The sequence below is a fragment of the Mandrillus leucophaeus genome, unplaced genomic scaffold (genome assembly GCF_000951045.1).
Source record: "Mandrillus leucophaeus isolate KB7577 unplaced genomic scaffold, Mleu.le_1.0 Scaffold1050, whole genome shotgun sequence".
NCBI classification, from domain to species: domain Eukaryota; kingdom Metazoa; phylum Chordata; class Mammalia; order Primates; family Cercopithecidae; genus Mandrillus; species Mandrillus leucophaeus.
In genome coordinates, this window is record NW_012098655.1 from 144,886 (window position 1) to 162,044 (window position 17,159).

The 17,159-nt window shown below is 39.0% G+C and overlaps 1 pseudogene across 1 annotated transcript; it reads left to right on the forward strand.

Annotated features, from left to right (window-relative positions):
* The first annotated feature begins 14,569 nt into the window (after positions 1 to 14,569).
* Positions 14,570 to 16,345, forward strand: LOC105541037 (annotated as a pseudogene). The gene has a single exon (XR_001006287.1). The product of XR_001006287.1 is annotated as a heat shock cognate 71 kDa protein pseudogene (transcript).
* Positions 16,346 to 17,159: the final 814 nt, after the last annotated feature.

Genomic DNA, 17,159 nt, shown 5'->3' on the forward strand with positions numbered 1-17,159 from the left:
GCAGTACATGATAAGCTGTGATTAATTAGTAGTTACCGTGAGTATTAATGGGATAGTCTCTTGATAAAACATATATATTTAGTTTAAGCAAGATTTCTGACCACCTTAAATTTCATTTTGGAACTTTTATTCAAAAGATTATTTTGATTTCTGTACTTTTCCCATAAAACCCCAGCTTCAGTTAACCTTGCCTTCTGATCTATGCTCTGTTTCTGCTACCCTCAAAACTTGTGTCTCTTGCCCCTTGGAGGCTGAGAATTCTCTCCATGTAAGCTAGATAATAACAGTGGGTTTCCCAAATCAATTCATAAACTTTAGTTAATTGTTGCTGATTCTAAGGAAATAAGAAGAAATCTTTTTTACCCAAACAAAACGTACCATAAACAAGGTTTGCCTACATTCCGCACAACAATGCATTACAAAGAACTGAATACATGAAGCTGCTAAAGAAAGGGAAGCTATGGAGAATGTTTTCATGAGAAGAAATGGCAAAACTTATGGGGGATATTGAGAATGTAAGTCCTTGAACTGAGACTGATTGGAAAAAAAATTATGAAAAGATTGTCTGCCTGAATAATAGAGTAACTAGCGACCTTGAACACAGAAGGAGTGTAGAATAGGACAGAAACAATGAAGTCTTTTTAGAACAGAGAATAATACTCATAAGAGGCAATTTTTAAATGAAAGACAGAATGCTCTATAATAGAAATACTGGAGGTCTGAACCACCTTGTAATTCATAGAGAGGGGAACACCAGTGGCCTTGCTTAGAAGCCCACAGCTAAGAGAGGAGAGAGCAGCTTGAAATAAAATTATTAATTTCCTTGGAATGAGGCCAGTATGACATCCTCTTGTAAGGCTTGGCCGGATTCTTGCAGGATCACTTTGAACAATGAAATCTAATGAATATGCAAAAACAAAAGCCAAGGCACATCTGGTTGCACCAATAACATGTAGAGCTGTTTGCTTTTTAAAACAAAACACCCTGTTTTCCTTCATACACTTTGTAATATTTTCCCTAATGAAAAAAGAAGTTTTCATCAAATTTTACGCAAAAACAACTGATCATGAAATATTATAGAGCTTTGGTGGTAAAAAGATAACCATTAAGTCATATGAGGAGGGAAATGATGATTTTTTAGGCCTCTTTTCAAATATAGTTTGGAAAGCTATAATGGCTTTTTATTATTTCTGGCTACCGAGCATCTCTCTCCTCCCTTGAGGTATTGTGTGCTTCTTCTGGGTATCCCCACCTTTGGGGAACTGCTCCTGCCCCTTTTCACAGGTTCTGGTGGAATTGCCAATCTAAAGACTCCATTCAGTGGCTTCCCATCTGCCTCTCTTTTCTCAGTTGGAGGTCATTGTTGTAACTTCAAGTGGCAGAGGGGCCAAAGGAGCTCTCTCAGGTCTCTTTTACAAGGGCACTAATCCCATTCACGAGGGCTCCACCCTCACAACCTAATCACCTTCCAAAAACTCACCCCTATTACCATTACTTTAGAGGGTAAGATTTCAACATACGAATTTTGAGGGGAGGACACAAATATTCAAACCATAGTACTGCACCCCTAGTCTCCCAAATTTCATTTCCTTCTCTCATGCAAAATACATGTGTTTCATCCCAGTAGTCCCAAAAGTCTTAACTCATTTCAGCACCAATGTAAAAATCTAAAGTTTCATTTAAATATCATCCTAATCAGATATGGGTGATATTCAAAATATGATTCATTCTAAGGCAAGTTGCTCTCTAGCTGTGAACTTGTGAAACCAAACAAGTTATGTGCTCCCAAAATACAATGATGGGACAGGCACAGGACAGACATTCCCATTCCAAAAGGAAGACATAGGAAGGAAGAAAAGAGGCAGGTCTCAATCAAGTCTAAAACTTTAAACCTGGAGAATAATCTTCTTTGACCTGATATTTTGCCCTCCAGGCTCACTGTGACAAAGGTCCTGCCACTGAGATGGAGCAAGAACCCTCTCTTAGGGACCACAGGTCCCCCTAAGCATGGAAATAAAGGAAAATCTTGAGTGCCTTCAAGAGAAATTCCAAGTACCTAGCTATCCCTGAAAGGTAAATAAGTAACTTGATAAACAAGAATGTAATAGTAGCTTAAAACAATAGCCCAGGAAGCTGGAATCATAGGATGTTTGGTTCCTCATAGAAACTAAAGATAACATCTTAACACATGTCTCTGAGTTGTTTTTCAGAAACCCATACCTCCACCAAATGGATCCACTGGCATGTAGATCTCAGATAAGAGGGAACTGAGGACTGAACTCTGACCACCATTCTTTATTCTAAATGTCTTTCTGAAGGGCCTGGAGGTGGTCATGCCCACGAGCCAGAGCTAACAGTCTTTTCTCCTGATCTCAAAATTTTTAACAAAGCTTCTCTTCCTTAACCAATTGCAAATCAGAAAATCTTTGAGTCTACCTATGACCTAGAAGCCCCCACTTCAAGATATCCTGCCTTTGTGTAACCTTCAAAAACCAATTTGTAGCCTCCATGTATTGATTTAGGATTTTGCTTGTAACTTCTGCCTTCCTGAAATTTATCCCTACCTTGAAAAACTCCTACCTTCAAGCAATCTGGGAGGTCAAGACTTGAGCATTAGCTGCCTGATCCTTCTTGCTTGGTGCCCTGCAAAGAAGGGCCTTGCTGTCTCCCACTGCAAACTTTGGTGTGGATATCTGGCCTTATTAAGCACAGTGAGTGGACTTTAGTTTGGTTTGATAACACCTTCCCTACTCACTGGGCCAATGGTCCTGCCTCCACGGATTTGGGCAGCCTCTCCCTGATGGCTTTGCTGGGAATAGCCAGTCTAAGGCACTCACAGGTTGGAGTTGTGTGCTTACAGCTCTTCTGAGCTGGAATCACACTGGTGGCTCTACCATCTGGGGTCTCAGAGGTGACCCTGCCCCCCATGGAGGCTCTCTGCTTCGGCACCAGCTCTCTGGAACATCCTTTGGAATCTAGGTGGAGAGAGCCATACCTCCGAACCTTTGCTGGGTGCAGCACTTGCTGCACTTCAGGCCACCAAGGAGCATGGCAACCTAGCACAGTGAGGAAAGCCTGAGATGTGAGGTAACACAGGCACCAGGGATTGCCATACTTGATATTGCTCCAGCCCCAGGCCCTGGCACCCTGGGCCTATGATAGGAGGAACAACCCCAGGGGATCTCTGAAATGCCTTTGGGGACATTCTTCCATTATCTTGGGAAATATATTCTGACTTCTGTTTAGACAGCTCACTAATCTCCCCATTGTCTTGATAAATAGCACTTGGCTTCCAGTGAAATGCCTGATGTATCAGTCACTTGGCCACACCCTTGTTCTCTTCCAAACAGGTTTTCTCATTTTTTCCAGTACAGATAGGCTGATATTTTTCACAATTGTTAAGTTCTACTTCCTTTTCATTAACAATTGTAGCTTCGAATCATTTCTCTCTTCTTGCATTTTATTATAGAAAGTCAAGAGAAACCACAACATACCTTCAACACTTTGCTTAGCAATTTCCTCAGCCAAATATCCAACTTCATTGCTCATAAATTATATCTTCCTCAAAATAATAAAACACAAAACAATTTAGCCATGTTCTTTGCCACTTTATAAAAAAGATAGCTTTTCCTCCACTGTCCAATATATATTCCTCATTTCTGTCTTTCACATCACCAGAATGACCTTTATCATCCATATTTTAATTAACATTCTGTTTATGGCTGCTTAGGTATTCTCTAATAAGACTGAGGCTTTCTCTATAATTTGCCTCTTCTCCTTCTGAGTCCTCACCATAATCACCCTTACAATCTATGCATGTCAATGCAGACTTATTCTAGCACACACTTTAAAATTCCTGCAGCCACTATCCATGACCCAGTTCCAAAGCTGCTTCCACATTTTAGGAATCTGTTACAACAGCACTCCCACTTCTCAGTACCAATTTTCTGCCTTTGTCCATTCAGGCTACTATGACAAAATACCATGAACTGAGTGGTGGCTTTACCCAATGAGTTTTTCAGAAAGGATCTTAATTAGTGTTTTTTTTTTAAGGCAACAAACCCATGCTTGAGAGAGATGGAGCAAGACGGTGGAATAGAAGGCTCCACCAAAGTCTCCCTTACAAGGACACCAATTTGCCAATTATCTATAGTGAAAAAATACCTTCATAATAACCAAAAATTAGGTGAATCCTCACAGTACCTGGTTTTAACTTCATATCACTGAAATAGGCACAGAAGAGAAAGATAAAACAGTCCTGAATCCCTGATGCCACCCCTCCCTGACCCCCAGCAGCATCAGCATGGTGCAGGGAGCATCTCTAGGTGCTGGGGGAGGGAGAACACAGCAATTGTGAGGGATTGAACTCAACATTGTCCTGTTAGAGCAGAAAGGAAAACTGGACCAAACTCAGCTGATGCCTGCCCATGGGGGGAGCCTTTAAAGGAGCCTTAGCCAGAGGGGAATCACACATCCCAGCTATCAGAACTTGAGTTCCTGCAACCCTCACCACTGAGGGCTGCAGCACTCTGTGTCTCCAAGTAAACCTGAAAGGCAGTCCAGGCCATAAGGATTGCAACTTGTAGGTGAGTCCTAATGCTGAACTAGGCCCCGAGACAGTGCCTGGGGGAGGGAAGGGTGACATTTACCCCCTCCCCATTCCCAGGCTGCACAGCTTGCAGCTCCAAAAGAGACCCCTTCCATCCACTTAAGGAGAAGAGACAGAAGAGTGGAGAAGGCTTTGTCTTGCATCTTGGATACCAGCTCAGCCACAGCAAGACAGAGTACTCGTCAGAGTTTTGAGGCTCCCCTTCCAGGTTCTATCTCCCATACGATATTTCTAGACACAACCTGGGCAAGAAGAAAGGCCACTGCCTTGAAGGAAAGGACTTGGTCCTGGAAATATTTATCTTCTGCTAACTAAAAGGCCATTGGGCCCTGAATGATCAGCAGCAATACCCAGGTACCATGTCGAGGGCCTTGGGTGAGCCTCTGAGATTTGCTGGCTTCAGGTAACAGCATGGCACAAGAGAGTAGAGCACTAAGTGAGCTCTTAAGATGTCTGATTCCAGGACTTGACTCAGATGGCATTTCTGAACCTGCTGGGGCCTAGAAGGGAGCCCACTGCCCTGAAGGGGAGTCCAGGTAACATTTACCACAAGCTGACTTAAGAGCCCTTGGGCTAGAAGGGAACATTGGCAGTAGCCTGGCAGTACTCCTTGTGGCCTGAGGTGGCAGTGGCCATGGGGTGAGACTTCTTTGCCTTTGGGAAAGGGAAGGAAGGGTGGGAAGAACTGTATCTTGTGGTTTGAGTGCCAGCTCAGCTGGAGTTACAACAGAACACCAGGTAGACTCCTAAGGTATTTGATTCTAGTCCCTGACTCCCAGACAGCACATCTAGACCCACCCAGGACCTCGCTGCCCTGAAAAGAAGGACACAGGCTGGGTTGGTTTTGCCACCTGACAACTGTAGAGCCCCAGGGCCTTGAGAAAACATATGCAGTACCCAGGGAGTGGTTATAGCACACCTTAGGCAAGACCTAGTACTGTGCTGGCTTCAGGTCTGACCTAGCACAGTCATAGTGGTGGTGGCCACAGGCGTGCTTGTGTCACTCCACCTCCCAGCTTTAGGTGACTCAGAATAGAGAGAGAGAGAGACCTTATTTGTTGGGAGAAAGTAAAAGAAGGGAACAAGACTATTTGCCTAGTAATCCAGAGAATTCTCCTGAATCTTGTCCAACACTATCAAGGTGATACCTCCACAAGTCTGCAAGAAACACAGTATTACTAGGTTGGAGTTTCCCCTAAGGCAGATACAGCTTAAATCACAGCACCCAAGTCTTCAAATATCTGAAAATCCTCCCCAAGGAAGACAAATACAAATATGCTCAGACAGTGAAGACTACAATGAACACCTAATTCTTCAATGCCAAGACACCAAAGAATATCTACCAGCACCAACACCATCCAGGAAAACATGATCTCACCAACTGAACTAAATAAGGCACCAGGGACCACTCCTGGAGAAACAGAGATATGTGACTTTTCAGACAGAGAATTCAAAGTAGCTGTGTTGAGAGAGCTCAAACAAATTCAAGATAACACAGAGAAGAAATTCAGAATTCTATCATATAAATTTAACAAAGAGATTGAAATAATTAAAAAGAATCAATCAGAAATTCTGTAGCTGAAAAACCCAAATGCCATACTGTAGAATGCATCAGAGTCCCTTAATAGCAGAATGGATAAAGTAGAAAAGAAGAATTAGTGAACTTGAAGACAGGATTTTTGAAAATACACAGTCAAAGGAGACAAAAGAAAAAGGAATTTTAAAAAATGAAGTATGCCTACAGGATCTAGAAAATAGTCTCAAAAGGGAAAATCTAACAATTATTGGCCTTAAAGAGGAGGTAGAGAGAGAAATAGTAGCAGAAAGATTATTAACAGAGAACTTCCCAAACCTAAAGAAAGATGTCAATATCCAAATACAAGATTGTTATAGAACACCAAGCAGATTTAACCCAAAGAAGACTACCTCAAGGCATTTAATAATCAAACTTTACCCAAAGGTAAAGGATCTTAAAAAGCAGCAAGAGAAAAGAAAGAAATAACATACAATGGAGCTCCAATAGGTCTGGCAGTAAACTTTTCAGTGGAAACCTTATGGGCCAGGAGTGAGTAGCATGACATATTTAAATTGCTGAAAGAAAAAGGCTTTTACCCTAGAATAGGATATCTAGCAAATATATCCTTCAAACATGAAGGATAAAGACTTTTCCAGGCAAAAAAAGTCGAGGAATTTTATGAACACCAGACCTGTCCTACAAGAAAGCTAAACAGAATACTTCAATCAGAAAGAAAATGACATTAATGAGTAATAAGTAGTCACCTAAATATACAAAACTCACTAGTAATAGAAGTACACAGAAAAAAAAAAATTATAACACTTTAACTATGGTGTGTAAACTGCTCTTATCTTACATAGAAAGACTAAATGATGAACCAATCAAAAATAATTATTGCAACTTTTTCAGACATACTCAGTACAAAAATATATAAATAGAAAAAAACAAAAAGTTAAAAAGTGGGGGATAAAGTAAAGTCTTAAAGTTTTTATTGGTATTCTTTTTGCTTGTTTGTTTGTTTATGTAAACAGTGTTAAATTGTTATCAGCTTAAAATAATGGGTTATAAGATAGTATTTGTAAGCATCATGGCAACCTCAATCCAAAAAACAGGCAATGGAGACACACAAAAAAAGCAAGAAACTAAATCATACCACCAGAGAAAAATTACCTTCACTAAAGGAAGTCAGAAGAAGAAAGGAAGAGAAGACTGGAAAACAACCAGAACATAAATAGCAAAATGACAGGAGTAAGTCCTTGCTTACCAACAATAACACTGAATATAAATGCCTCCAATCAAAAGACACAGAGTGGCTGAGTGGATGAAAAAGCAAAACCCATCAATCTGTTGCCTACTAGAAACACACTTCACATATAAAGACACACATAGAATGAAAATAAAGGCATGAAAAAAGAAATTTCATGCAAATGAAACCAAAAAACAGCAACAGTAGCTTTATCATGAAAAGTTTCTTTAAAACTGTTGATATGGCTTGGCTGTGCATTCCCACCCAAATCTTATGTCAAATTGTAATCCTCACATGTCAGGGGAAGGATCTTGTGGGAGGTGATTGGCTCATGGGGGCATATTTCCCCCTTGATGTTCTCATATACCAGACAAAATAGATTTCAAGACAAAAACTATAAGAAGAGACAAAGAAGGTCACTATATAATAATAAAGGATTCAATTCAGCAATAGGATATAACAGTTTAATATATATAAGCACCTAACACTGAAGGATCCAGAAATATAAAGCAAATATTATTAGCACTAAAGAGAGAGATAGGTCCCAATTGAATAATAGTTGGAGACTTCAACACTCCACTTTCAGTATTAGACAGATCTTCCAGACAGAAAACCAACAAAGAAACATTCAACTTAATCTGCACTGTAAAGCAAATGAATTTCATAGATATTTACAGAACATTTTATCCAAGAGCTATGGAATATACATAATTTTCCTCAGCACATCAATCACTCTCAAAGATAGACCATATGTTAGATCACAAAACAAGCCTTGAAACATTTAAAAAAATTGAAACCTTATCAAGCATCTTCTCTGACCACAGTGGAATAAAACTAGAAATTAATGACAAAAGGAATTTTGGAAACTATACAAATACATAGAAATTAAACAATGTGCTCCTGAATGACCAGTGTATCAATAAATGAATTAATAATGAAATGTTAAAATTTCTTGAAACAAATGATAATAGAAACACAACTTACCAAAACCTATGGGATATAGCAAATGCACTACTAAGAGAGAAGTTTACATTAATAGCTATAAGTGCCTACATCAAAAAAGAGGGAAAACTTCAAATGAACAATCTAACAATGCATCTTAAAAGAACTAGAAAAGCAAGGGCAAATCCAACCCAAAAATAGTAGAAGAAAAGACATAATAAATATCAGAGCAGAAATAAATACAATTTATATAAAGAAATCTAAAACTCAATTTTTAAAGTTTTTTTTTAAGTTAAGAAAAATTGACAAACCTTTTGCCAGACTAAGAAAAAAAGAGAGAGGATCCAAATTCATAAAATCAGAAATGAAAAAGGAGACATTACAACTAATACTGCAAAAAATCAAAGGATTATTAGTGGCTACTATGAGCAATTAAATGCCAATAAATTGGAAAATCAAGAAGAAATATACAAATTCCTAGACTCATATAGCCTACCAACACTGAATTTGGAAGAAATCCAAAACCTGAACAGACCAATGAAAGTAATGAGATCAAAGCCATAGTAAAAGGCCTCCCAGTAAAGAGAAGCCCAGGACCCGATGGCTTCACTGTTGAATTCTACCAAACATTTAAAGAACCAATACCAGTCCTGATCAACTGTTCCAAAAATTAGAGAGGGAAATACTTCCGAACTCATTACATGAGGCCAGTATTACCCTGATACCAAAACCAGACAAAGACACATCAAAAAAAGGTAAACTTCGGGCCAATATCTCTGAATATTGATACAAAAATCCTCAACAAAATATTAGCAAATTGAATTCAATAATACATTAAAAGATCATTCATCATAACAAAGTGGGATTTATCCCTGGGATGCAGCGATAGTTCAACATATGGAAATCAGTGTGATATATTATATCAACAGAATGAAGTATCAAAACCGTATGATCATTTCAATTGATGTTGAAATGCATTTGATAAAATTCAACATCTTTTCATGATAAAAATCCCAAGAAAAAACTGGGATAGAAGGAACATACCTCAACATCATAAAAGCCATAAACAACAGACTCATGCTAGAATCACACCAAATGGGGAAAAACTGAAAACCTTTCCTCTAAGATCTGGAACATGACAAGGATGCCCATTGTCATCACCATTATTCAACATAGTCCTGGAAGTCCTAGCTAGAGCAATCAGATAAGGGAAAGACATAAAGGGCACCCAAACTGGAAAGAAAGAAGTCAAATTATCCTTATTTGCAGATGATATAATCTTATATTTGGAAAAATATAAAGACTTTGTAAGAAAACTATTAGAACTGATAAATTCAGTAAAGTTGAGGGATACAAAGTCAACATAAAAAATCAGTAGCATTTCTATATGCCTACAGTGAACAATGTTAAAAAGAATTTTAAAAAGTAATCCCATTTACAATAGCCACACATAAAACTACATACCTAGGAATTGACTTAATCAAAGAAGTGAAAGATCTCTATAATAAAAACTAGAAAACACTGATGAAAGAAATGGAAGAGGACACCAACAAGTGGAAAGATATTCCATGTTCATGCATTGGAAGAATCAATATTGTTAAAATGTTCATACTACCCAAAGCAATCTACAGATTCAATGCAATCCCTATCAAAATACCAATGACATTCTTCACAGAAATAGAAAAAAAATCCTAGAATGTATATGAAACCACAAAAGACCCAGAATACCCAAAGCTATCCTAAGCAAAAAGAACAAAACTGGAGGAATCATATTACCTGACTTCAAATTGCACTACAGAGCTGTAGTAACCAAAACAGCGTGGTACTGACATGAAAACAGACAAGTAAGCCAATGGAACAGAATAGAGAACCCAGAAACAAATCCATACACCTGCAGTGACCTCATTTTCAGCAAAGGTGCCAAGAACATACACTAGGGAAAAGACAGTCTCTTCAATAAATGGTGCTGGGAAAACTGGATATCCATATGCAGAAGAATGTAACTCGACCCCTATCTTTCACCATATACAAAAATCAAATCAAAATGGATTAAAGGCTTAAATCTAAGACCTCAAACTATGAAACTACTACAATAAAACATTGGGGAAGTCTCCAGGACATTGGTCTGGGCAAAAAAAAAAATCTGAATAATACCCCACAAGCACAAACAACCAAAGCAAACCCAGACAAATGGGATCACATCAAGTTAAAAAACTGCTGTACAGCAAAAAATATAATCAACAAAGTGAAGAGACAACCTACAGAATGGGAGAAAATATTTAAAAGCTACCTATCTGACAAGAGATTAATAACCAGAATATATAAGGAGTTCAAACAGCTTTATAGGAAAAAAATCTAATAATCCAATAAAAAATGGACAAAAGATTTGAATAGACATTTCTGAAAAGAAGACTTACAAATGGAAAACAGGCATATGAAAAGGTACTCAACATGATTGATCATCAGAGAAATGTAAATCAAAACTACAAGAAGATATCATCTCACCCCAGTTAAAATGTCTTATATCCAAAAGACAGGCAATAACAAATGCTGGTGGGGATGTGGAGAAAAGAGAATGCTTGTATGTTGGTGGGAATGTAAATTAGTATAATCACTATGGAGAACAGTTTGGAGGTTCCTCATTAAACTGAAAATTGAGCTACCATGTGATCCAACGATCCCACTGTTGTGTATATATCCAAAAGGAGGGAAATCAGCGTATCAAGAGATATCTGCACTACTATTTTTGTTGCAGCATTATTTACGATATCTAAGATTGGGAGGAACCTGAGTGTCCATCAACAGACAAATGGAAAAAGAAAGTGTGGAACACATGCACAATGGAGTACTATTCAGCCATAAAAAAAATAGATCCAGTCATTTGCAACAACATGGGTGGAACTGGAGATCATTATTTTAAGTAAAATAAGCTAGGCACAGAAAGACAGACATTGCATGTTTTTACTTATTTATGGGATCTAAAACTCAAGGGGATAAAGAAAATACATGGTTGATAGGGTTTGGCTGTGTCCCCACTCAAATCTCACTTGAATTCCCACATGTTGTGGGAGGAACCCAGTGGGAGGTAATTGAATCATGGGGGCAGGTCTTTCCCATGCTGTTCTTATGATAGTGAATAAGTGTCATGAGATCTGATGGTTTTAAAAAGAGGAGTTCCCTTGCACAAGCTCTCTCTCTTTGCTTGCTGACATCCATGTAAGACATGACTTGCTTCTCTTTGCCTTCTGCCATGATTGTGAGGTTTCCCCAGCCACATGGAACTGTACGTCCATTAAACCTCTTTTTCTTCCCAGTCTCAGGTATATCTTTATCAGCAGCATGAAAAAAAAAAAAAACAAACAAAAACAAAACAAAAAAAAAACGAATACAGTAAATTGATATCAGTAGAGTGGGACACTGCTGAAAAGATACCTGAAATGTGGAAGTGACTTTGGGACTGAGTAACAGGCAGAGGTTGGAACAGTTTGGAGGGCTCAGAAGAAGACAGAAAAATGTGGGAAAGTTTGGAACTCCCTAGAGACTTAATGAATGGCTTTGACCAAAATGTTGATAATGATATGGACAACGAGATCCAGGATGAGGTGGTCTCAGATGGAGATGAGGAACTTGTTTGGAACTGGAGCAAAGGTGACTCTTGTTATGTTTTAGCAAAGAGACTGGTGGCATTTTGCCACTGCCCTAGAGATTTGTGGAACTTTGAACTTGAGAGAGATGATTTCGGGTATCTGGCAGAAGAAATTTCTAAACAGCAAAGCATTCAAGAGATGACTTGGGTGCTGTTAAAGGCATTCAGTTTTAAAAGGGAAACAAAGCATAAAAGTTCAGAAAATTTGCAGCTTGACAATGCAACAGGAAAAAAAGATCCCATTTTCTGAGGAGAATTTCAAGCTGGCTGCAGATATTTGCCTAAGTAACAAGGAGCTGAACGTTAATCACCAAGAAAATAGGGAAAATGTCTCCAGGGCATGTCAAAGACCTTCGTGAAAGCCCCTGCCATCACAGGCCCAGAGACGTAGGAGGAAAAAATGGTTTTGTGGGCCAGGTCCAGGGTCTCTCTGTTGTGTGCAGCCTAGGGACTTGGTACCTTGCGTCCCAGCCACTCCAGCTGTGACTAAAAGGGGCCAAGGTACAGCTCAAGCCATGGATTTGGAGGGTGCAAGCTCAAAGTCTTGGCAGTTTCCACATGGTGTTGAGCCTGCAGGTACACAGAAGTCAAAAATTAAGGTTTGGGAATCTTTGCCTAGGTTTCAGAGGATGTATGGAAATGCCTGGTTGTTCAGGCAGAAGGTTGCTGCAGGGGTGGGGCACTCATGGAGACCCTCTGCTAGGGCAATGCAGAAAGGAAATATGGGGTGCAAGCTCCCACACAGAGTCCCCACTGAGGTGCTGCCTTGTGGAGCTGTGAGAAGAGGGCCACTATCCTGTGCACCCCAGAATGGTAGATCCACTGACAGCTTGCACTGTGAGCCTGAAAAAGTTGCAGACACAACACTAGCCTGTGAAAGCAGTCAGGAAGGAGGCTGTACCCTGCAAAGCCACAGAGGCAGAGCTACCCAAGACCATTGGAACCCACCTCTTTCATCAATGTGACCCAGATCCAAAAACTAATAAATGAATTCAGTAAAGTTTCAAGACACAAAATCAACATACAAAAATCAGTAGTAGTTCTATATGCCAATAGCACACTATCTAAAAAGGAATCAAGAAAGCAGTCCTATTTATAATAGCTACCAAAAAAGAAACCCTAAGAATAAATTTAACCAAAGAGGTGAAAGATACCTGCTATAAAAACTATAAAACATTGATGAAAGAAATTCAAGATGGCACAAATAAATTGAAAGATATCTGTGTTCATGGACAGGAATAATCAATATTGTTAAAAAGTCCATACTGCCCATAATGATGTATAGATTCAACACATTTCCTATCAAAATATTAATGACATTCTTCATAGAACTATAAGAACAATTCTAAAATTCACATGGAACCACTAAAGGCATCAAATAGCCAAAGCAATCCTGAGCAAAAAGAATAAAGCTGGAGACATCACACTGACTTCAAAATACACTACAAGGCTATAATAACCCAACTGGCATGGCACTGGCATGAAAACAGACACATAGACCAACGGAGCAGAAAGAAATCCAGAAATAAATCCACACATTTACAGTCCATTGATTGTCAACAAAGGTGTCAAGAACACCCATGAGGAAAGGGACAGTCTCTTCAATAAATGGTGCTGGGAAAACTGAATATTCACATGTGGAAAAATGAAAGACCTCTGTCTTTCACCATATTAAAAAAACTCAAAATGGATTAAAGACTGAAATGTAAGACCCAAAACTGTAAACTACTAGAAGAAAACACAGGGGAGACACTTCACGAAATTGGTCTGGGCAAGAATTTTTTGGATAGGACCTCAGAATCACAGGCAACAAAAGCAAAATAGACAAATGGGGCAAACCAAAAAGCTTCTGCATAGCAAAGGAAACAATCAACAGAGTGAAGAGACAATCTTAAGAATGGGAAAAAATATTCACAAACTTTCCATCTGACAAGAGACTAATATTTAGAATACACAAGGAATTCAAACAACTCAATACCAAAAAAAAGAAAACCCACAAAAAATCAGATTTTTAAATAAGCAAAAGACCTGAATAGACATTTCTCAAAATAAGACATACAAATCACCAGGTAAATGACAAAATGCTCAACGTCGCTAATCATCAGGGAAATGCAAATCAAAATCACAATGAGATATCACCTCACCTCAATTAGAATGGCTGTTATCTAAAAGATGAAAAGTAAAACTGCTGACAAGGATGCAGAGAAAAGGGAACTCATCTTTTTAAACACTTTTTTTTTTAAAGGTAATGTCTCACCATATTGCCCAGGTTGGCCTCGAAGTCCTGGGCTCAAACTATCCTCCTGCCTCAGCCTCCTAAGTAACTGAGACTATAGGCCCACATCACTGTACCCAGCTGCTAGAAAGGAAAATTCTTATACACTACTGGTGGAAATGTAAATTAGTACGACTATTATGGAAAATAGTATAAAGTTTCTCAAAACATTTAAAAATAGTTACCATATGATCCAGCAATTTCACTACTGAGTATTTATCCAAAGGACTTGGAATCAGTATGTCAAAGAGAAACCTGCGATTGAACTCACTTGCAGTTCTTGGGGTTCCTGTGGCTTTCTTCTTTGTTGGAGCCAGGCCTACATGCCAGCAACCATGTCGAAGGGACCTGCAGTTGGTATTTATCTTGGCACCACCTATTCTTGTGTGGGTGTTTTCCAGGACAGAAAAATAGAGATAATTGCCAATGATCAGGAAAACCGAACCACTCCAAGCTATGTCGCTGGACACTGAATGATTGACTGGTGATGCCACAAAGAATCAAGTTGCAATGAACCCCATCAACACACCAAACGTTTGTGATTCCAAACATCTGATTGGACGCAGATTTGATGATGCTGTTGTCCAGTCTGATATGAAGCATTGGCCCTTCATGGTGTTGAATGATGCTGGCAGTCCCAAGGCCCAAGTAGAATACAAGGGAGAGACCAAAAGCTTCTATCCAGAGGAGGTACCCTCTATGGTTCTGACAAAGATGAAGGAAATTGCGGAAGTCAACCTTGGGAAGACTGTTACCAATGCTGTTACTTTAATGACTTTCAGTGTCAGGCTACCGAAGATGCTGGAACTATTGCTGGTCTCAATGTACTTAGAATTATTAATGAGCCAACTGCAGCTGCTATTGCTTATGGCTTAGACAAAAAGGTTGGAATGGAAAGAAACGTGTTGATCTTTGACCTGGGAGGTGACACTTTCGATGTGTCAATCCTCACTACTAAGGATGGAATCTTTGAGGTTAAATCTACAGCCAGAGACACCCACTAGTGTGGAGAAGATTTTGACAACCGAATGGTCAACCATTTTATTGCTGAGTTCAAGCGCAAGCATAAGGACATCAGTAAGAATAAGAGAGCTGTAAGATTCCTCCATTCTGCTTGTGAATGAGCTAAGCATACTCTCTCTTCCAGCACCCTGGCCAGTATTGAGATCAATTCTCTCTATGAAGGAATCAACTTCTATACCTCCATTACCCATGCCTGATTTGAAGAAAAGAATGTTGACCTGTTGCATGGCATCCTGGACCCCATAGAGAAAGTCCTTCTAGATGCCAAACTAGACAAGTCACAGATTCATGCCATTGTCCTGGTTGGTGGTTCTACTTGTATCCCCAAGTTTCAGAAGCTTCTCCAAGACTTCTTCAATGGAAAAGAACTGAATAAGAGCATCAACCCTGATGAAGCCATTGCTTATGGTGCAGCTGTCCAGGCAGCCAACCTGTCTGGAGACAAGTCTGCAAATGTTCAAGATTTGCTGGTCTTGGATGTCACTCCTCTTTACCTTGGTATTGAAGCTGCTGGTGGAGTCATGACTATCCTTATCAAGCACAATACTACCATTCCTACCAAGCAGACACAGACCTTCACTACCTATTCTGACAACCAGCCTGGTGTGCTTATTCAGTTTTATGAAGGTGAGTGTGCCATGACCAAGGATAACAACTGCTTGGCAAGTTTGAACTCATAGGCATACCTCCTGCACCCCGAGGTGTTCCTCAAATTGAAGTCACTTTTGACATTGATGCTAATGGTATCCTCAGTGTCTCTGCTGTGGACAAGAGTACAGGAAAAGAGAACAAGATTACTATCACTAATGACAAGCACCGTTTGAGCAAGGAAGACATTGAACGTATGGTCCAGGAAGCTGAGAGGTACAAAGTTGAAGATGAGAAGCAGAGGAACAAAGTGTCATCCAAGCATTCACTTGAAACTTCAGGGCAAGACTAATGATGATGACAAACAGCAGATTCTGGACAAGTGTAATGAAATTATCAACCGGCTCGGTAAGAATCAGGCTGACGAGAAGGAAGAATCTGAACATCAGCAGAAAGAGCTGGAGAAAGTCTGCAACCCCATCAACACCAAGCTGATTTGATCATTACACAATGTATATATATATTGAAACATCACACTGTATCTGAGTGTCAATTAAAAATTTTTTAACTGTCAAAAAACAAAAAAATTAGCTTCTCACTCAGCCTCCTCTTACACCAATTTGGAGGAAAGGGGAAAGGATGTCTTGTTACTACTGGGTGGTAATGTAAAGCCAGCATTTTCACCTGTCCTACACTGACATCATAGGCTGAGAATGAAATAGCTTTATGTTATTGGTTTCTAATTCAATTTCATTTATGTAAGAGAATTTATTATGTATGATTGTGAGTGGTTCTATAGCCTAGGATACGGTCTCTCCTATTGCATGTTCAATGTTAACTTATAAGGAATCAGTATTCTGCTGCTATTGAGTGTTTTACAAATGTTAATTGGATCAAGTGTCATTCAAGTATTCTATATTCTTACTTATTCACTCTCTACATCTACCTGTTCTATCAATTGCTGAAAGAGGGAGTGTCAGACTTTAATTGTGATTTGTCTATTTCTTTTATATATTTTCTTTATATATTTTGAACCTCTCCTATTGTGTTTATACATGTGTAGGATAATTACTTTTTTTCAACAAATTGACCCCTTTGTTAATATGAAATGGTCCTCTTTATCTCTGGTGATAGTATTTGTTTGAAATCTACTTTGTTTGATACTAATAGAGCCACTTCAGCTTTCTTATAATTAATTTTTGCATAGTATATGTTTTTATCCTTTTACTGTTATTTGTGTCATTATACTTAAAGTAGATTTCTTATAGGCAGGGCAGCATATATATTGGTCTTGTTTTTTTGTCCAGTGTGACA